This window comes from Mytilus edulis, chromosome 2 (assembly GCF_963676685.1).
Source record: "Mytilus edulis chromosome 2, xbMytEdul2.2, whole genome shotgun sequence".
Taxonomy (NCBI): domain Eukaryota; kingdom Metazoa; phylum Mollusca; class Bivalvia; order Mytilida; family Mytilidae; genus Mytilus; species Mytilus edulis.
In genome coordinates this window covers 20,024,902-20,046,863 of record NC_092345.1, presented here as the reverse complement: position 1 = coordinate 20,046,863, position 21,962 = coordinate 20,024,902, and the positions used below count along the sequence as shown (strand labels likewise).

The following is a 21,962-nucleotide window of genomic DNA, read 5'->3' as shown; positions in this document are numbered from 1 at the left end:
TAGAATGGAAACAGAGAAGGCGTTGAACCTTTGATCAGAAAACAGCCCAAGTTCACAAATGGGTCTTCCAAGCAGCAAGTAGGCAGTGTACATACATATATACAAGTGTTTTTTTTACAATTAAAAAGTTGTGCTATTTCAAATGCACTGTTTGCTATTTTACTGACAGATTAAAAAGAACAGTGTTGATGACAGCTCAAAAAATTTACGGGAAACCTTGTCACATATTTATGTGCTTGTCCAGTAAGAAGCTTCATCAGAGATTGACTTTAGTCTTAGCTTTATGTTTTTTGTCCTTTAGGGAATTTGTGTTAATGACAAATCTTTGATAGGCTAACTTAAATCAATTCACAACTTGGCAATTTATGGCTCGTTTAAAACTGTTTTCCGAGATCAAGATGTCTTGTGACATACATTTTTCGACTTTGATTTAGAGTCTCATCAACATTTACTCAAACTATAAAATTTTTGTTTTTTTGTTTTTCAAAATCGGTTGTTGATATTTAATGCCAATTTAGGAATACCTATTTGCATACATGTATTAGTGACATCATCAATATAAAAAAGAAGATGTGGTATGATTGCCAATAAGACAACTATCCACAAAAGACAAGTCTTTTTGTAACTATGACCTGCATCACACTGTGAAGTAGTGAACATGCTTTTGAAGACTGTCAAGGACAATATCACATAAATTAATGCACAAATGCAGTCTGACAGTTCCTAAACACAGAGGTGGTGTTAACACAGTCAGATACAGTCCAAGTAAATGTTGCAGATGACCTGTGATTTCACTTACAGATGTTAACAATTTGACAGTAAACTTTGGATACTAGGGCTGACCTATTATTTTTTAAACTTTAGATCATAATTATTAAGTTAAAAAAATATTTACCTGCAAATATTATTTTTCTTTGATTTCAGAATTGATTTCAAAATTCAGAATCAGAATAAAACAAAAAGTAGTGAGGTTATTTATTGTAACGTTTAGAAAGAGATCCTAAAACCCTGAAGGTGAAAACTTCTGTGTTTTCAATATAGAAATAACATTTTGTCAATATGTAAATGTTGATAAAATAAATTTCTATCAATACATTAAATATAAAATAAAAATAAAATCTTTACCTTCTCATTGTTTAAACAAATATCCACTGTTATTGCTCACATGACATTCTACAAAGCGCAGTAATTAATTAATCAATGCCAGACAAAAAATTTCCAAAGGAATAAAATGGATCTAATAAAAGGTAGTAACTAGGCCAAGATAGTAATCGTTAATTGCACATCACAGTCCTATTCCTTTCTAAAGTGTGTCTGATCAGCTGATGAGAAAACAAGAAAAACACTCAACTAACTAAGATCAATAATTCTTAATAAGCATGCTCAGAACTAATTGACCTGCCATGACCTTTATACCTGACAAGCAGGTGCGAAGGATCTTCTTAAAATTACAAATGCTTGTCACAGGCCATAGGGGTTTCAATGAAACTGTTTTATTTGACATTAATTTGTTCATGTTTCGAGAAAAACTTGTTATTTTTTCACTATTATAGTATGTTGTGATTAATTATCCATGTATGTACTAATGTTCATGCAACTTTTGACCGATATATAACAGATATATGACCTTGAAAATTATTCCCTAATGCATCTTTTATAGATAATACAATAAAGTCATGCAAGGCACATACTGTTATATAATACCATAATTACAAATTTTGCAGTCTCAGTACTAAGACACAAGCAACACAGATCATAACCAATATAGCAAAGTAGTGCAAAGTGGTTTATATCTGATTATTTGTTTTTGATAACAAACTGAAAATAAACAAAAAATTTCCATTCCAACTTAACATTACATTTTAGAGACTTTCCTCTTCTTAGAATATGTTCCACTTATAATTAGACTATAGAGTTTTTCTTTGAAAAGCTACATACAAGTAGCACACACATGTATCAGGTCATATTATGATCTACATGGTCATTTCATAAGGTATGCACATTCAGCCTGTCAACTTGCAGTGTACAATGATAGATGTATGTTTAAGACAACATAATGATAATCTGTCATCGGTAATATCAGTAGAACTTTCATATTTGACCCCAGGGTTATTTTTAATACACTGCATAAAACTGTTTACCATCCACAAGAAATGTTTGGTCAATTACGTTTATTTATAAGTTCAGGGTTAGTGTTCCAAAAATATCATGCTGGCATGTAAAATGCAGAAATTTTTAGAAAATACTTATAATAGTTACTAGATAAATATTCTAGACAAAAGTGTATTTATCAAATATGGTGCCTATGAAAGTTACTGAAAAAACGAATTCTCTCTCTGTTGCTACTTCATTTGGTCTGCAGAGTTGTCTCATTGACATTATACCACATCTTTTTATCTTTAAATGTAGCTCCATAAGGGAATGCCAGGGACCCTACCGCCTTAACGAACCTCTGTAACTCCATCCTTGGATTATTATGAGTATTTTTGATGTTTTTTAAAAAGATTGCCAATTATAAATCATTCATGTTAATCTGTTTGTAAATAACATGTCCCATGTCAGGAGCTTGTAATGAAGTGTTTGTTGTCAGTCATATTTGTTTTTCATCTTTTATTTTGTTCCTTTGAATTATTTCATATTCTGCATGTTCGGGGCTTTTATAATTAATAGCTTACTCTACAGTATGGGTTTTGCTCATTGTTAAAGGCCGGTCAGTGACCCATAATTGCTTAAATCCAAGTCATTTGCAGTCTAGTGATAGTTGTATCAATATATATATAGTAAATTAAGGGCGATCATATCACATGTTCTTATTTTGTAACCTCTATTTCATTTAATACTAAATCTGAAACATTTAAAATAATAATGTCATTTATTCAACTAAGAATTGGATATACCCCCCTTAATCACAACAAACAACGCACTGGGCAAGACATCACCTAATTGTGGAGCTGTGGAACTAGGGAAACACCACAACATTACCTCAGAGTGCTCCAACTAGGAATGTTACAGAGAAGTAATGTTCCACCAAATTACAAAGGAAATAGGAATCCGTAAATTTGTATTATACACACAGGCACCCTACTAGCAAGATTAGAACAAGAAAGCACAGAAGAATATAAACAGAAGTTAGAAATCGTTTCAAACTTTATTGCAACAACAAGACGTTTTGACTTACCAGAACATCGGCATTGTAACAGAAAAAACAAAATTTAAGTACATGGAGAAAATTACATGGAGGGAGATCCACTTAGGGTGTAATATGCACCAATGGACAAAGTTGGGCAACAAGGCCATAAGATTGAATATTGAGGATCATCTGACATAATGTGTATATAACAGAGAGTAAGGTTGTTATTCAAAATAACACAAATATAATACATAAGCATATATATATGTTTGGTGAAATTGTATGATCATGTAAATAAAGACAAGCATATTAAATATTGAGAGATTTGGTAGTAAGAAAATGACAATTAGTAAGTATGTACAGTCTCCTCTAGAAAACATCACATGAATCAATGACGAAGGTTGACTTTAAGGAATCAATTATCTTAGATGTGGAAGTATTATACAATGTTTAGACTTCTCAGAATTGATTATATGATATTCCTTGATCAGTTAGCAGTACTACATTTACGTCACTACATCTAATACGTCAGTCAACTTCAATTAGACCATGTTTACAGGTTTAATGAAAATATCACCATGGTTACATTCTCACCAGAAAATATGCGTTTTTAATTTCCACTTCGACAGGGCTCAGTTATATTCCCATTAAATCTTTTAAAGGATTAAAGAATTGGAAGGATGGGGCTTTATATAAGGTTATACAAAATTTTAATTTTTCTGGGATGAGGGTCTAAGTCAATCCATAACCCATCTTTTAAGAAAACATTTGGGTACTAGCAACTGAGTTTCCCCCATCATAAACCTCATATATAGATATAGGAAGATGTGGTTTAAGTGCCAATGAGACATCTCTCCATCCAAGTCACAATTTATAAAAGTAAACTATTATAGGTGAAGGTAAGGTCTTCAACATAGAGCCTAGGCGCACACCTTACAACAGGCAATAAAGGGCCCCAAAAATTACTAGTGTAAAACCATTCAAAAAGGAAAACCAACGGTCTAATCTATACAAAAAACGAGAAATGAGAAATACCTATGAACCACATCAACAAACGATAACCCTGAACATCAGGTACATGTATTTGATATATATTCCAGACTTTTATTTCTCTCTTCCAATTATAAATTTTAACTCTGATATTTCCCTACTTAAACATCACTTAATTTGTTTTTGTTTTAAATTTGCCCTACAGCCAATATTAAATAAATGATTAAGTGTAACCAAAAATACATGATATCTGATGATTTTTCATAGGAATGCACTCTACTTAATCACTCCTTTAAAGTAAATACATTTTATGGTATATAATTACTTATATAAAATTGAAAATCATAAATTAAAACAATGTACAAGACAACACCCACACAATAAATATCTGACATGAATATGAATGTTTTGTTTATGTTACAAATTTTAAAACACAAAAACAAACCACTATGCCATTAGGTAATTACTAAGATGACTGACCGTATATGTGAAAACACACTTGCACATAAACTAATTTACTTAGATGATCTTGTGTTCACTAACACCATCAGTATTATTAATTTCCTAATTCTTGTAGAGTAAAACTTTGGTAGGCTTGCTTGCTAGGTGTGTATAAATGTTAATTCAAGCTTTGTAATTAAGATTGACATCTACAAACAATACTAGTAAACATGTATAGTATGGCCATATTTTAACCTGTACATGTATGTATCATATTTAAATTTGATTGGACATTATCTCAATTACAATTGTACAATTTACAAACAACTCAAGCAAGCTAATTATAATCAGTCTTACTTTACATAAATTAGGAAATTAGCTGTAATAAACAAATAAATTTTACTGCCAAAAAAATTCTTAAAATTATGGTCAATGATCTTAAAATATAAGTTATTGAAATTCAATAAAACTTTGTCAAGTGGAAAATCAAGGAAAAGAAAAGTAAAACCAGAATATGTGTCCCTAGTACACAGATGCCCATCCGCACTATCATTTTCTATGTTCAGTGAATCGTGAAAATTGGATAAAATCTCTAATTTGGCATTGAAATTAGAATAATTTCATGGGGAGCAATTGTAATAAGTTCAAGTTGATTGGACTTCAATTTCATCAAAAACTACCTCGACCAAAAACTTGAACCTGAAGCGGGATGGACGAACAGACGAACGAACGAACTGACGCACAGATCAGAAAGATCATATCATAGGGAACATGTTTTCTAAGTTTCAAGTTAATGGGACTTCAACTTCATCAAAAACTACCTTGACCAAAAACTTGAACCTGAAGCAGGATGGACAAACAGACGAACGAACGAACTGACGCACAGATCAGAAATCATAATGCCCATAAATAGGGCATAAAATTTTAATTTGTTCAAAAGAGAATATATGTAGGTGCAACATTGCAATATTCACACCAGCCTAGTCTTGTAAAATTGCTTACAGGCTTGTAAACTTGCTTCTCTTCAAGCCAGCAGAATCTATCTAACATTTTGGTAAAATTGAGCTTCAGGCTTGGGGATTCAAAAGTATTCTTGTGGAAACTGAGTTACACTCTTGATCAGTTAATGTTTTTCCATATCAACATAATATTCCGGAGCAAGTTGATTATAATAATTATAAATCTAATGTAAGACAGCATCTCCAGGACCAGTTTATTAAAAAATGATTCTCTGATATAAACAACTCATCAGGCCAAATAAAATAATATGTGTGTTTCCTGTTTCATCTTTGAAAAAAATAGGGTAGGTAGGTAGGGATTTTTTTTTATTTTACCATTTTTTTTTACATTGAGTCTATGGGAGAGAAATCCTGACTTTAACAGTGCTTATTGAAAAATGATAAAAAAAACTTTAGGGTAGGCTATTTCTAAGCTTAAATTATAGGGTAGGTAGGGAAACAGGAAACACACATGCTTTTTTATTTGGCCTCAAGGGGGGAATTTTATTTACACTTTATAAAGAAGAGTTTTGCTTAGAACCATATCTATTAGAATTGAGGCAGGGTCATAGAGTAAATATATGTAAATTAAGGGTATGTAATACAAAGTTTCCCATCAAAACAGGAAGATGGAGAAATGTACCACGAAATGAGAGAATTTGTCCACTTTGTAAAGCTGGTCTTGGGGATGTTTACCACTACATATGTAAATGTCCTAATTGTGAAGTTAAGGATTTAAGGGGGATGTTCATACCTCCATATTATTTAAAATATCCAAATGTTAAAAAATTGCTTAAATATTGTAATAGTAATGTGCTGTCTAAGCTGTCAATTTTTATTCAAAAGGTAGAAAAGAAGCTTGTCTGATTTAAAATTGAAATAAACAAAGATTTATTTCTGAAGATGTATAATTTAAAAATGTATACTGTATGTATTATGAACTATGTTGTAATTTATATTGTGTATAATATGCTCCTGTTACACAGTCTTCTGCGGCTTAGTTTTCTTTAATTAAAACTATGAAACATAAACTGATTCTGTAAAGTGATACAGTACTTTAGATATCATCTGATAAATGAACAAAACTTATAACTTTAAACATAATATTAAGGGGCATAACTCTATGAATTTAAATTGCCATACAGGTAACTCTCAAAATCTAACTTAATCTGTATTTAACGATCATGAAATTGTTTAAATATCTATATAGATTTTGTATAAGATGTTTTAGTTATCATCTGAAACCATTTCCCTAAATATGAAGTGACATACTTGTAAATGCAAAATGTTTAACCATTTCTGATCCAAACTATTTTGTAATGACCTACATTTCATGCTTCCATGGTCAAGATTTAACTAAATTTCAAATGATACATACACATTTCGTGTGGACATAATTAAATTCATGATAACCATCTATATATAAGAGCTAGACAATCTACATGTATGTACATGTAGACCACTATACCAACAAACTTGTGAAAGATGTCAGACAACATTCATTCTATACTTAATTTCTTTGTTGGTGCATCTGCCTAAAAATCGAATAATAACAAGAGATAGATACATACCCCTGATGCCAAGATATGTCTACAGACAAAGTGTCAAAGTCAAAAACAGTTTGTCCTTAATACAAAATGTATAAATATAGTGCCTTCTATTTCAGTACAGTATTTTGCATTGAATGAATACAAATTTTGCACATTAATACTGAATTATTAAATAGTGATCATATCTCAGTCATGATTTTGATTAAATTAAAGTGTAAATATGTAAATGGACTCCCAATCATTGACTTATGCATTGTTTTAAGGTAAAAATAAAATTTAAAAATAACCACAAATTTATTGTTACCAAACATATACATACATACAATGTATGCTGGAGGCATTAATAAATCTAGCTGCTAAATAAAGAGAGAATTGTTATAGGAATAAACAGAAAGGAGACATACATCTAACATCTTCTATCTCAAAGACAATTGCAATGGATAAAAAAATTTTGAAAAAAACATATAAATTAATTGGCTTGGAAGGTGGTCTGTACAGTATTTCATGTGTAGCGAACTTTCTAAGAACTTTCTAAGAATAAGATTTCAGTTAGAACCTTGATAATGTCAGTCATACATCCTACATTAATTTAAAGAGACTCCGTTTCTTGAGATCAAATTCATTATCCTCGATTCTTGTGACTAAAATGAGAAAGACCCAGAATTATAACCAATTTAAATTCTCCCAAGGGTTTTTGTAAGAAGATTAAAGTAAAGGTCAGAGGAGTAACAAATGTTATTTTCACAGGTTAAAATTCTGCTGCTGTGTGCCGAGGGTGGCAATCCTATCAATACAGGATGGACTCAGTGCGAAAAGAGAAATTATATTGCTCTTCTGTCAAATGTGTAGGATGCTGTCTTTAATAATTCCATCAAATAATATTTGTGCTTATAATAAAATAAACAAGTTAAAACAAGAGCTGTCAAAATGACAGTAAACCGGATTCTTTAACATTTATTTGTGTTCTGGCATTTATCAATATTACAAGGACCAAAGCTCCTAATAGGTAAAATTTATGATTATCAATATTAAACTTGACTTCCATGTTGTCAACAATAACAACATATCAACTAGATAGAAAATGACCCTCTAGCAGGACAAACTGTGTGCCCTTAATGCATTAAGTAAGAAAAAATTACTAAGTCCACCTACCTAGGATTTTGAAAATATCTAAAATTATATTAAAATTTTAAAAGGTTTGGTTGAACGGTTCATGAGTAAATGCACGGACACAACATTTTTTAAACTTTCAAGAACCGTAACTCCTGAACGGTAAAAGTCAAAATCATCATTATTGAACTTGACCTCAATTTTGTTGTCAGTAACAACATATTAAAATTTTAAAAGGTTTGGTTGACTGGTTCATGAGTAAATGCACGGAAACGACATTTTTTAAACTTTCAAGAACCGTAACTCCTGAACAGTAAAAGTAAAAATCGTCATTATTGATCTTGACCTCCGTTATGTTGTCAGTAACAACATATTAAAGTTTTGAAAGGTTTGGTTGAACGGTTCATGAGTAAATGCACGGACACAACATTTTTTAAACTTTCAAGAACCGTAACTCCTGAACGGTAAAAGTCAAAATTGTCATTATTGAACTTGACCTCCATTTTGTTGTCAGTAACAACATATTAAAATCTTAAAAGGTTTGGTTGAACGCTTCATGAGTAATTATATATAATGCACGGACAACATTTGGTTGTTGCCCGCCCGCCCGACTGCCCGACCGCCTGCCGTACATCCCCAAATCAATGACCGACATTTTTGACTTAAAAATCAATACTTTCAATTGTGTAAAGGTACTGAATAATGAAAATACTGTAACATTAGGGTACAAAGTAAATAGTTATATATTTTTTTTCAATTCAAGAACAGTTTACATTTCCGTAATACAATACTAGATTGTTGTATTGTAAAAATAAGATGTGGTATGACTCCTGATGAGACAACTCTCCACCAGAAACCAAATGATAAGTTAGAAACTATGGATCACCATACAGCCTTCAACACATATATATATATAGCAAGGTATTGAAGGCCTCAGAATGCTCCCCTTTCAAAAATTGTTCCTGTAAAACTGTGCCCATTAAATTTATGAAGAGAAGGCAAATCAGGAAGATTTTGAAGTCATACAACAGTTGGTTTGGCTCATTTACTCAGTAGATTCAGAGTATTAACCATTCACATGCATTTTCACGATATATACATTCTGTATACTAATTCTATCAGTATACACAATGCAAAAGTGGGTTTTAAAATAAATAGAGAAACAATTTTTGCTTACAACTATTGTTGAGATTTATCAATCACAAGGAAAAGTGATCAACATTTACAATATGCACAATGTAACATATATATTTAAATAAAAGTCCACCTTGAAAGTTCAAACAGTTTGTTATTTCAGCTGTAAATGGACTATTCTATATTTAAATTAATAACATAGTTTTTATAATAAAAATACTCTTATTACATGTCATTAACAAGCCTTTTATCAAACCATTCTTAACACAATGAAAACCAATTTAACCTTGTAAAAAGGAGACCTAATCGAATCGAATCACCACAACAAATAAACATTAGATATTTTCTGCAAAACATTTGCTTGTATTGATTCTTACAAAAAAAGTCAAGCTAACTTGCAAGTTATTTTCATATGTTCATGTTTAGACATAGTTAACACTTAACAACTTTTTCAAGATTAAATCAGTAAGGAAGCTGTTGTCATGTTACCATGACAACCTGACAAAAATCAGCTGCCAGTATAGCATAAATATGCAATAAATGAGTCTTCTGTAAATTGAAAAACAGACCATATATAAAGTATGCTACCATAATCATATAACTGTTACAACATGTAACATAATTTAATGTTCAATAAATAATGTACATGATTTTTTTTTCTACACTACCAGGTTACAACATCAGGATCAACCTGCAACTTATATTACACAAATTAAAGTGTCAACTAGGAGTTATCTGTAATGAGGGTCTCATACAGGAGACCTTGATTAATTTAGTTCTGCAAGTTTTTGAATTTTAAGGTCATCTTTCTCTGTTCTTTATATTTTTGGCCCATGTAGACATGATAAGACGTTATCCTCTATTTTTCTTTTTTTGCCTAATTTTTCTGTTTTTTTTGTATTTATATGTGTTGCCATTTTATTCTGTACTTTGTATCCATAATCACTATAATTTTGTAAACCCCATTCAGACAATCTGTAATTCATAATTTATATATACTTGTACTAAATATAAACAAGAACGTGTCCATAGTATATGCCAGAATGCCCCACTCCTACCATCATTTTCTATGTTCAGTGGACTGTGAAATTGGGGGTTGTAACTTAAATCAAAATCAAAAAGATTATATCATAGGGAATATATGTGTACCAAGTTTCAAGATGATTGGACTTCAACTTCCATCAATAACTTTGTTGACCAAAAACTTTAACCTGAGGCAGCGGCAGGACAAACGAACGAACAAAGGGACGCACAGACCAAAAAACAAAATTCCCATAACTGAGGCATAAAAATATGATCTAACTCAAAATCTCTACTGGGAGTGATAGGGAAGATTGGAATATAAGAATAGAGCTCTAATGTCACCTGCATTGGCTTTTTTTTTTTGCAATTACTATTTCTGTCCACAGGCTTGCACGTTTTTCGTACTACTTACTGCAGTCTACCATAAAGGAACACCTACTACCAATACCCTTAGTGCCTGTGGTGGTTTTGTTTATAGATACTTGTATAAAACAAGATATCACTGGAATCAGAATTATTTATAATGAAACAAAAAGAAACAAGTGAAACTGTGAGCTACTGCTCAATGATGATACCCCGCTGCAAGTGGATAATTTTGTGAGTGATAAATCTGAAAACGGATCACACAGTATAGCTGACATATATTAACCTCGAAACCAAATTTCAGAAATCCTTGTATTGCATGTATTGAACTTCCTGAGAAAAATGAGACGAAAATTTTCAACTTGGCGATAATGTCTAAAATTATACAAGTGTTCTGTAAACAGGAAGTTGTTGAGTGGTGAATCTGAAAATGCACCATACGTAAATATTCATGGGACGGACAGACTGACAAAAGGATGGATAGACAGAGGTGAAACAGCATACCCTCCCTTTTTTTACAGCTTGATTATAATAAAATGTATAAATTTTGACATAATACAACAGTTATAGTACTTATATCCAAAGAAATGGTATTAAAATGCCCCATCTCAACATAAACAAGGAGCACACACAACCTTGCCTGTACAAAAATGTATTATACTGCTTAACTTCTTAAAAAAAAAAACACAAGTTCAGCATGCTTATTACAACTTTTAAATGCGAATACTATGATCTACTATAGTTACTCTTGTGGTAAAGATAATTTTTACATTATACATGTTTAAACTAGTTTCTATAGTTTCTGTATTACTGCAGCCAAAACTGTAAAAAACTGTATCAAGAAAGAAAAGAATCAACTTGACAGCAAACAGGGTTTTCTTTATTATCAAGGCAATTTCAGGCTTGTTTGACCTGACATATTATGCGCATATTTTCCAACAATCAAGGGCAATAAATCCTGAAAATTTAATGATCAATTTGATATTGATTTCCATTTTGTCATCAGTAATATTAATCCCAGCCTTTCCTTTGAAGTATGGAACGTTGTAGGAGATTTAAGAGATATCCATACACTTAAACACAAGTTCACAAGTTATTGTTTGGAAACTAAAAAATTTATAGTTTTTGGCTCCTTTCTGCCCCTAATTCCTGCATGTTTGGGGCGACTACCCCCATACTCAATACCAGCCTTCTCTTTGTGATATAGGACCTTGTGGTACAATGTCAGAGAGATCCATACACTTACACAGAAGTAATTGTCCAGAAACAATGCTGGTTTTTGCCACTTTCTTGGCCCTTATTCCTTAACAATTGATACTATTACCCCCAAAATCAATCCCGACCTTCCATTTCATTTTGTGGTATACCTTCTTGTAAAATTTCACTGAGATCCATTCACTTAATCTAAAGTTCTTGTCCAGAAACCAAATGTGCCTTTAAACCATGACAACCACACAGATGCAGATGACAACATCACAGCTTCAAAAGAACCCCAAAAAAAAATGTTGCTGTCCTATAAAAGCAAAGAAGAGTGTGATTTAAAAACTATCAAGGACTATAACTCCCAAACAATACAATATTGATTGATAGATTGGTGACTGCTTTTCGCCACATCAGCACAAAAAGGTTATGACTTATAATAATTTAATAATGACCTCAATTTTGTCATCAGTAACACCATATCACAATTGAAAAGCATTGATTGAAAGGATCATAAGTTATTGCACAGAAATCGTTTTCAGCTGCCAGCTGCCTACTGAACTTCATCAAACAAACAAGCATTCTGTGAGTATTGCCTGGCAAAACATAGTCAGTCCCTTACCAGTTAAAAAATCATTGTACTGGAACAAAATGCTATAAATTTAATCTAGAATTTGTCAAGATGAAAACTTTATCACAAATATCAAGTCAATATCTTCAAGCCTGTAGAAAATTGATTATTTGAGTGAATTTTCAAAGTCAAAGGCCCATAACTCTGCACAACATCATCAGACCAAAACAAAATTCCAACTTGATAGATCTGTAATTTAGTATGTCATGATAAAATTATACACTAAAAATCAAATTAATATTTTCAAGCACAAAGAAAAGAATTGTTAAAAACTGTTTCGCAAGACTGACAGAGGGACAAAAAACAGACTGACAGACTTCATCAATAGGGGACTATTGTCTAATAACCCCAAAATCTACAGTTTCAGGGACAATAACTCCATAAAGGGTTGTGAAACTTCTGGAGTAGATAGATTTGGCTGATCATTTTTGCACAACACTTTTAACTTACATTGTGCCTTCTATAATATAAGGAAGTTAACAGCCAAAAATGTAGAATATGTATATTTAAGGGGAAATAACTTGAAATAAAGTGATTTGGCGGATATGACGGCAGAGGTCCAACCCTGAACAGTTGGGACAAAAATGGACACAATATTCAAGCTTGATACAGTTCTGAATTTGGATTGTAATTAAATATTTGACATGTTATAGGTTTCTGACACCAAATAAATGTGGTCTACAAAACTTGAAATTGGTTATATGATTTGAATGTATACATTCAATTGAAGATTTCTTATTTTCTGTAATACACCATGCTGTTGTGCAATACTTTGGAAATCTGTTTTCAGGCTACATGCCTGTATATACAAAGTATTAGCAAAATAAATTGTGACACCCCCCCCCCCCCCCCCCATTTTTTTCTTAATGAAATTTTATATTTTATTTATTCTTGATGCCAAAATAAAGTTCAAATCATTATGCATCAGTTTAGCTTCATACACATACTTGTTACACAGTTAAAGATGAACATACATTTGAAAACAATTATATAAATAACTCTTTTCATCAAAATCATCTCACAGATAAATTTATCATGTTAATGGTACAATACATGTGAAGTTAATAGCTAGAGTAAACTTCAGAAATATCATGATCAACATCAGGAAACAGCAACATTCCAAGCCATATACACATGTACAACATAAAATCATTTTCCATTATTCTATGGCATTGGAACCCTGAAACTTTGATATACTGGTTTTTTCTAACACCAGTGTTCTCCCCAGGATTTTTGAATAGCGCTGTGGTAAGGCATAATTTTCAACAATTCTCAGTAACTTTGTCGTGGTGCGCAGTTTGTTTGTAATTGATTTGTTATGTGTTTTTCTTATTTTATGCTATTGATGTTTTCTCTTGTAATGATGTCCTCAGCATTATCATGCTCATGGAATAATGGGTGTAAAAATAATAAATCCTTTGCTCTTAACTTATCAGTTTCTTCTAAAACTAAAAACCATCAGACATTTTGGGAGTAAGTTTTCAGGAGCTGCATTTTAATAATAAAATATTTTTAAATATATTTATCAGTATTTTATGTGGTAAATGTAGATGAACATGAAATACAGTCACACTAACACCAGAAGCTGTAATCATTAAAATCAAACTAACAATACACAACAAATATAACTGTCAGATAACCTATCTTTTATTCATCTGACTGAGGCCATATAAAAATATATGTGTGGTTCCAGTTACCTGACCATCCCTAGCTGCCCCCCCCCCCCAACCCTAGAATTTTTTTTTCATTTTTGAAAAATTGAATTTTTAAATGATCAAAGTTTGAGGATTGTAAATTTAAATAATTAAATTCCAAGATTCTTGTCATCTACATTGCCTTCAGAAATATCTCTTTGGGCTAAAATGCAACAAATTCAGAACGGAATGAAGCAAAATAAACAAAAAAGGAACATGACTGTTCATTTTACAACCAAACTCATGTAAATGGAGAACTGAAGCTTCCTGTTTGAAGGTATATAATTCCGGAATAAATTTAGGTAAAGACACAATTTTTTTCCCGGATTTTGACAATCCAAAATAAAAATTCAGAAAAAAAAATTGACGACCTACAGTCTTCACGATGAACTGTTAAATCTACAGGCCCAGAGCTCAATTTTTGCAAATTTTTAGTTAGATGCTGTTGGCCTGTAAATATGATTTTTACATATAATTAATAAATATGATTTTTACAGGCCCAAGAGCAATTTTATAAGCCTGGGCTGTCTGGGCTGCCATTCAGCGTGAAGACTGGACCTACCGACCCTATTTTTAAAAGAATGTAACTGGAACCACACATATATTTTATTTGGCCAGTCTAGTAAATTTCAAGAAGCCTATGCTAGTCAATTGTATGCCCTAAACTTATGTGCAAACACTATTCTCTTGGCCTGCAAGTTTTTTTCAGACATTCAATTGACGGCTGGTAGATTTTTGGTTGTAGATATTTTGCCATTAAAAATTACCAATTGACTAAAACATGCAATGTGTAATTAGTTCACAGGGTATCAATAATTATACAACTTGCCACTAATACTGGACATCACAAAGTTTAGACTTCATCATAGAACATATCTATGGCTTTAATGGAAAAGTTATTGTTGTAGGATGTCAATAGTTTAGGAGCCTGTCAGAAGAGGTACAGATTCGCAGGTCAAGTGGCACTGATTTCCAAATAGCAATAATGAATAAGGTCTATAATTTCAGTTTCAGCAGTATATTATTTTAGAGAAGGTTTAGGAAGTCTTAATAATATGTATAAAAATGAGCAGCAAATTCTTGGTTAATGGGATCTGACAGTATAACAATTAGAAAATTACCTTTTGTGGTCATTGCCGTCATTGAATGGGTAAAAGGGTATCAGAAATATCAGCATAATTTCTCTGAGGAGAAACGTTCATTGAAGGGACTTACTGAACATAGGAATGATCAAAATTAACAGCCATCGATTCACCATACCTATCAAAATACTCTATTACGTATTTTTATTTTGCTCTAAATCAAAAGGCAGAAGGCAGTCAACTGAGATCAAGTAACACTAACAGCATTTGGACTGATATTAAATTGGAAACCTGAAGCAGGAGTGGAGTGTCGGACCTTTAATACGCATTCGCTGCAAACACTTTAGTCATTAGCTAAATCGATGGCAATTCAATTCTAATTGATGACAAAACAATTAACAATTTCATTTTTTGATTTCACCATACCTGTTCTTCGTTCAATTCTTTAAAACTGTGTTATAATTTTCGGGCAACTCGCATTTGCATTAAGAAAATGGCAGCTTTTCTAGAAGTGACGTCACAGGAAATTGTTTACCTTTCGGTTATCTCATACTTTTTCCATCGTCTTATGTTTTATGACTTATGCACGAACTGGTACCTTTACATAAAAGAAGCGACTTTTGAGATAGTACCCGGTTCCTATGACAGAGGTCCTAAAAGGGATATAAAAACTAATTGTAAACTTTTTAAAATATAGTACTTACATTTTCCATGCCAATTTTTTCAAAGTATAATTAATTAATATTTCATCAACTTTTATTTTTCATTATAAAATAAAGCATTTAAAGTATAGGTAAACATTTAAATTACACATATATACAATACATACAGTAAACCAGAGACATATATATACACATCAACACAAAATATGTGTCAGAATAACAGAAGGTGTTGTATTAATACATAAACATTATTTTAACATTTCGGTTCTAAGCTTAAAAGATCCAAATATAAATTTACCTAAATTACACCATATTCGATATACAGTTTCTAGATTACACAGTTCTTTAACCGGCATTGTTTGTACATTGATGATTTTTTTCCAATATTATGGATTGATATAAATTGTTCTGAAACCTTGAAAAAAATTGAGGATGAAATGGAACTATCCTCTATATTATCATTTTTACAAACAGTACATATTCTATTATTTCTTGATTTCCATGTTCTAAAGCTAATTAAGTTGTGACTACTTTTTTGTTTTACATGTTTTGAAAACATTAGGCATTGGTTTGCATAAATAAAATTGCAGACAAAAGTATGTCTCTGGGTGATCTAAGAACAATCCGGAGAGAGGAGGGTTAAAACAACTCGGATGCCATTCAGATTATCTACAAAATGATCGTGAAAGAAATAGCAACGGCCGGTGATCACAATTTTTTAAACCAAATTTTATTTTTTTTTGGACAGGGGGTATGTGTGTGCGTTAAGACGAGGCAATGGTTGCAGTCCACACTACTAAAACTTTTGGATGATTGGAATTAGGCCTTGGTATCATTCATTGCATTATACCTAGTTTAAAGGACCGTCTCTCCAAATCTTTGGTTGCTTACCTGACGAAATTTTACTTGGCAAATTGTCCTTTTATGGTGTTTCCTCTGAATCAGTGTCCTTTTTTAAATTCACATTTGTCAAATGATAATAGAGAACAAATAAAAGTTGGTACCATATACTAAGATACTCAGTAGTTCGACTGACATTTAGAAAGGCAGGCCAAAGAGTTATATTCTTGGACCTCTTTTGTTTAAAACTTTTATAAACGATGTCGGGTTTTTTTTTAGCAGATCTCATTTAATTACTACGTATATGACACTAACACATTATGATATCGTTCTGTAGTCTTGATTTTGACAGACTAATGTATACATAATAGAATATGTATCAAAAAATTGGCAGACCAGTTTAAATTTAATAAAATGAAAGCTAATCCTGACAATTTCAAGGATTTTAGTTAGCCGTTGGCAAAACGATTTTGAGAAGAAAAACCCCATCAAAACATATACATGTATAAAGAAAATATAATTTATCTTGCGAAACTGTGGTAAAACTGTTGGGCATAGACAGTGACTACCATTTTTTTAAATTTGATTTACGTATTTTATTATATAAATAGTAATTTGCATAGAGGCATCTCAGCAGCTTAACATTTTGAAAAGAACGTTTTCATCCAAATGAAATAAACTCATCGTATTTCTTTCTTTTGTAATGATCTATTTCAATTTTGTCCTTGGTTTGGCATGTGTTGCGCTGAAAAAAAGACCATAAAATTAGTAAAACTGCAAGAGAGAGCACTCCAGTTTCGGCGGTTTGTGCATGATGAGTAACTCCACATATTTACGACATGTGGATAATGCTAAAGTGTCAACTCTTCTTGTGCGCAGAATCAGGACTATGACGGAAAAAAACGTTGATGGCCCGGCATATGCACAGGCACTTGTCTCAGAATCCACTCGCCCCCGTATACCATAATATAACACAAGTGCCTGTGGGCATATGCCGTTTTAAATAATATTGCTCTTAATTGAAAAGCGTTTCAACTGGGAGATATATTCTACACATATAACTTTGAATGAAAAGTTACTATATAAAAAAAGAAAGTGTTCAGGGAACAATTTGGACTAACTGAAGCATAGACCAATCTTCATAACCAAATTTCACTAATCACATGATTAAGAAGAGATAGGGCTTATGCCAATCAGAGACATCAATCTAACGACACAAAGAACCAAACTGTTACATCTTGCTTCCATGCATAGACTTTGACACTACAGACAGGGAACAACTCAAATACTCCTCTCATGCTGCGAGAATATTCATTTTCTTTGATCATGAATTCTATAGAACTACCATATCTAAATGAATTCAAGTCATACATGGGTTCTTGTGAGTGCACATCAGAGGCGGATTTAGGGGGGCCAAGGGGGCCCGGGCCCCCTCCCCTTTTTGGGAAAAAATTTGGTTGCTCATATAGGGAATCACTGAAGCGTGACTGGAGCGGGCCCCCTCTTAGGTCAGTCAGTGGGCCCCCACTTATGGAAATTTCTGAATCCGCCACTGCACATGCATAGACTTTGCTAAACCGAAATAATTTGATTGATAGGTTTAACTTCAAGGCATTGTATATTTAAATATACATTGCCTTGGTTTAATCATTTCACTTCCAGTGTAGACATTTTTTATTTATATAACTAAATATAAGAATAAATTGAGATATTTAATTTTGGACTGTTATACTATTATAATAATTAGTACAATAGCTAGTCCTAGATATAATACACATAGGTAGTAAATGTCTCTGTTATGATCGACTGTAGAGTCATCATATAGATAAACTAAAAGCGAAGATAAGCAAAACTTCAATGTGTATAATTTGCATTTTTGGGTTTCAATAAAATATATAAGGTATCTGTATAACGCAAAACTCTGACATGGAACTTGGACATAATATGATCTTTATATATATGTTATGACAAGCGATATATTTAGGTCCAAAGCATGAAAAAGCCGGATTTAAAAAAAAAGAAAGGAATAATTGATGCAGGCTATACTATATTGTAGTTTTAACATGGGTATGCATAGCTCGGGCAAAAATAATCACGAATATAATGCATACTCATGATAAAACTACAATAAAGTATAGCTTGCATGAATTATTTCGATTCTGAATAGGACAATGAAGGTAATATCTATGTCCGATAAGTATAAGTGTAATTTTAAGCGCTTGTGTAGGCTCTTCCATGAACATCCCTTTTTTGTTTGTAAAAAAGCTAAACGACTGGCACTGTGATTTTTCAGAGAAAGGAGTTTGAACAGCCAGCATAGCATGTACGGTTGTCGTATCTAGGTCAGATATGTCAATTTCGGAATGCAACACATCATTCATGCAGTCATAATAAATGAATTAGTAACATCATGTGCACCATTCAAGAGTTTGAAAGTGTTTTAAGATATTAAGTGATAATTTGATAAAATTCATTATTCTGAAGAAGTCAATATACGCATTTTTTTATATAAACTTTATGTTGATAATCCTATGTCAGAATTACTTATGATATTTATTATTAAGGGATTATTATAACCAAATTCTGTTATCTGTATATAATTAAATGTTTTCTTGTGTTTTAAGGTGTATATAGTTGCTAAAATTATACCCTTTGGGTAGTGCTCAACAATTAATGGAGGATTATACAAAAAACTGAACTGAACTGCATGTGCGACAAATTTTATTGAATTTAGAGCATGGGTTTGTTCACAAAGCGAAAGTGATCGAAAGTAGCAGGTCATATAAGAATACTTGATAAAAGATGCCTTGAAATAGTGTTTTAAATGACTTCTTCTTCATTTGGTATACGATATTCCCTCAGTATTATGGTATTTATTGCAGACATACCAAGCAGCTATATAAGCTGTCGCGTCTAGAACTACTTGGAGTTTATCACAGTCACTCTAGGATCTAATCGGTCTGTATCTTATGCTATCATCTGCGAATAGCCTGAGCTTACTGTGGGTCAAGTAGTCTGAAAGGTCGTTAATGTAAACCAGAAACAAGAGAGGGCCAAATACAATACCTTGCAGAACATCAGACGTAACAGGGTCAGTGGGTAATGACTTTCCATCTTTGACAACATGTATGTACGGTTCGAAAGAAACGCCTTTATTCAGTTAAGTGTTTGTCCAGAGATGCCATATTTATCCCAAATATCCGATAGTAATCTGCTTATTTTGTTCATGTCAAACGATAGCCCTCATTTTAACTCTAAATTATGTGAATTGCTATCCTCATTTTACACATTGAGAAACTAAATATTTGCTTAACTCCTTTGTACTTTTACTGTATTTTATTTTTCATTTACATGTTGTACTGCTAAATCAATCATCTTTAATCAGAAAGTGAGTTGTATATGTGTGTGTATGCGAGTGGGAGAGAAAGGCATTTTATTTTTACTTTATGTGATTACATGCTTGTTATAAGCCCTATGATTAGGACATAAATATCTTATCTTATTATAATATACTGTAATTTGTAGAGAAGACTTAAATGAGGGACTTTATCAAAGGCCTTAGCAAAATCAATAATATTTAAATCAGTTTGATTGTTTTAATTGTGTCTGTAACGGATAGTTCTTGTATGACGGCAAGAAGTTGTGTTTCACAAATACAAATAATTTTATTGGCTAATCACAGTGCCCGTACTAGGGCAGAATTAGTGACTTCAAGACAGAATATACAATACTTCTGTATCTGTATCTGTATTTCCCACTTCTGTAATTAGGATGGGTACGTCACAGATTCCTTTCGGCTATTATGTGACGGGTTGGTCTGCGCACAATTAGTCGCGCTTGCTGAGGAGTGCTGATTTAAACTCCTCGGTAGTAGTGGCGCACACTACTGAGTCCTCCAGATGGTTCCAGTTTATTGCAGTGCGCACAAAAATAGAGTTCTTGTACTGTTCTGTCTTACTAGTTGGAACTATGACCGCACGTTTGTTGTTACGGACTTGGTGGTCTATAATGTTTTTTGTTACAAAGTTATTATATGATGTTGCTTTGATTTGTCTCTTTGGTCTATGAAATTGGATTAAATCGTCGGGAGGAAGCGCTGGTATCTTCCCCTCAACCACTTTGAAAAAGAAGATCAGTCGTTGTTGTTGGCGTCTTGATTGTAATGACGGGAGCTGAAGTTCTTTTAGCATTTTTGTCATACATCCTTCCTCTCTTGATTTGTAGTCTTTGGTAATGAATCTAGCACCTCTCTTTTGTATGGATTCTAGTTTGTCAATGTCTTTTTGGGTATATGGGTCCCAAATAATTGATCCACACTCCATTATTGATCGTATGAGAGCTATATATGCAGTTTTACGGCATTCCATAGGACAGTGTTGTAGGTTCCTTCTAAGGAAGCCTAGGGTAGAACTGGCTTTGTTACACGTGTTTGTTATTTGTTCTTTCCATTTAAGATCTTCTTGTATTTGGAGTCCTAAGTATGGGTTGGATGACACTTGTTCAAGCGTGTGGTTGTTAAGGTTGTAAAAACGCTGACTTTTACTTTTCAGGCTAAGCATATAACATTTTTTGGCGTTGAAGCGCATACCCCAGTCGTCGGCCCATTTTTCTAGTGATTTGAGATCCTCTTGTAGTTTGTTATGGTCATTTTGGTTTTTGATTTCCCGGTAGAGCAAACAGTCGTCTGCAAATAGTCGTACTGATGAGTTTACTGCATCTGGGAGATCATTTATATGACACAGGAAGAGGATGGGTCCTAGTACCGTTCCTTGGGGGACTCCGGATTCAACTGAAGCATTTCTCGAGTTTTCTCCATCAAGTTGTACTCGCATTTTTCTTTCGGTTAGGAATGAAGTTAGCCATTTGTGGATATTTCCTCTAATTCCATATTGGTCTATTTTGTGCAAGCGTCTATCATGAGGTACTGTGTCGAACGCTTTTGAAAAATCCAGAATCGCAATATCTACTTGGTTTCCTTTATCGTAGGATTGTAGCATATCATGGATTGTAATGGCAAGTTGGGTCTCACAGGAATATCCAGATCTAAAGCCGTGGTTTAGTGATGTTAATACATTATGCTTTTCCAGATGTTTGAGTATATGACGGCATATGAT

At 32.6% G+C, this 21,962-nt stretch overlaps 1 protein-coding gene across 7 annotated transcripts in view; it reads right to left on the bottom strand.

The window, feature by feature from the left end:
- LOC139511679 (cAMP-regulated phosphoprotein 21-like) overlaps positions 1–15,942 on the bottom strand; it is a 75,114-nt gene extending 59,172 nt beyond the window's left edge. For 4 of the 7 annotated variants that reach the window (XM_071298686.1, XM_071298688.1, XM_071298693.1 and 1 more), the window contains exon 1: positions 15,773–15,942. The gene's annotated coding sequence lies outside the window, so the exon portion shown is untranslated. Of the gene's footprint in view, positions 1–1,125; positions 1,349–15,772 lie in introns of those variants that run through there. The other 3 variants (XM_071298687.1, XM_071298689.1, XM_071298694.1) reach the window with 2 other exon arrangements.
- Between the last annotated feature and the right edge of the window lie 6,020 nt (positions 15,943–21,962).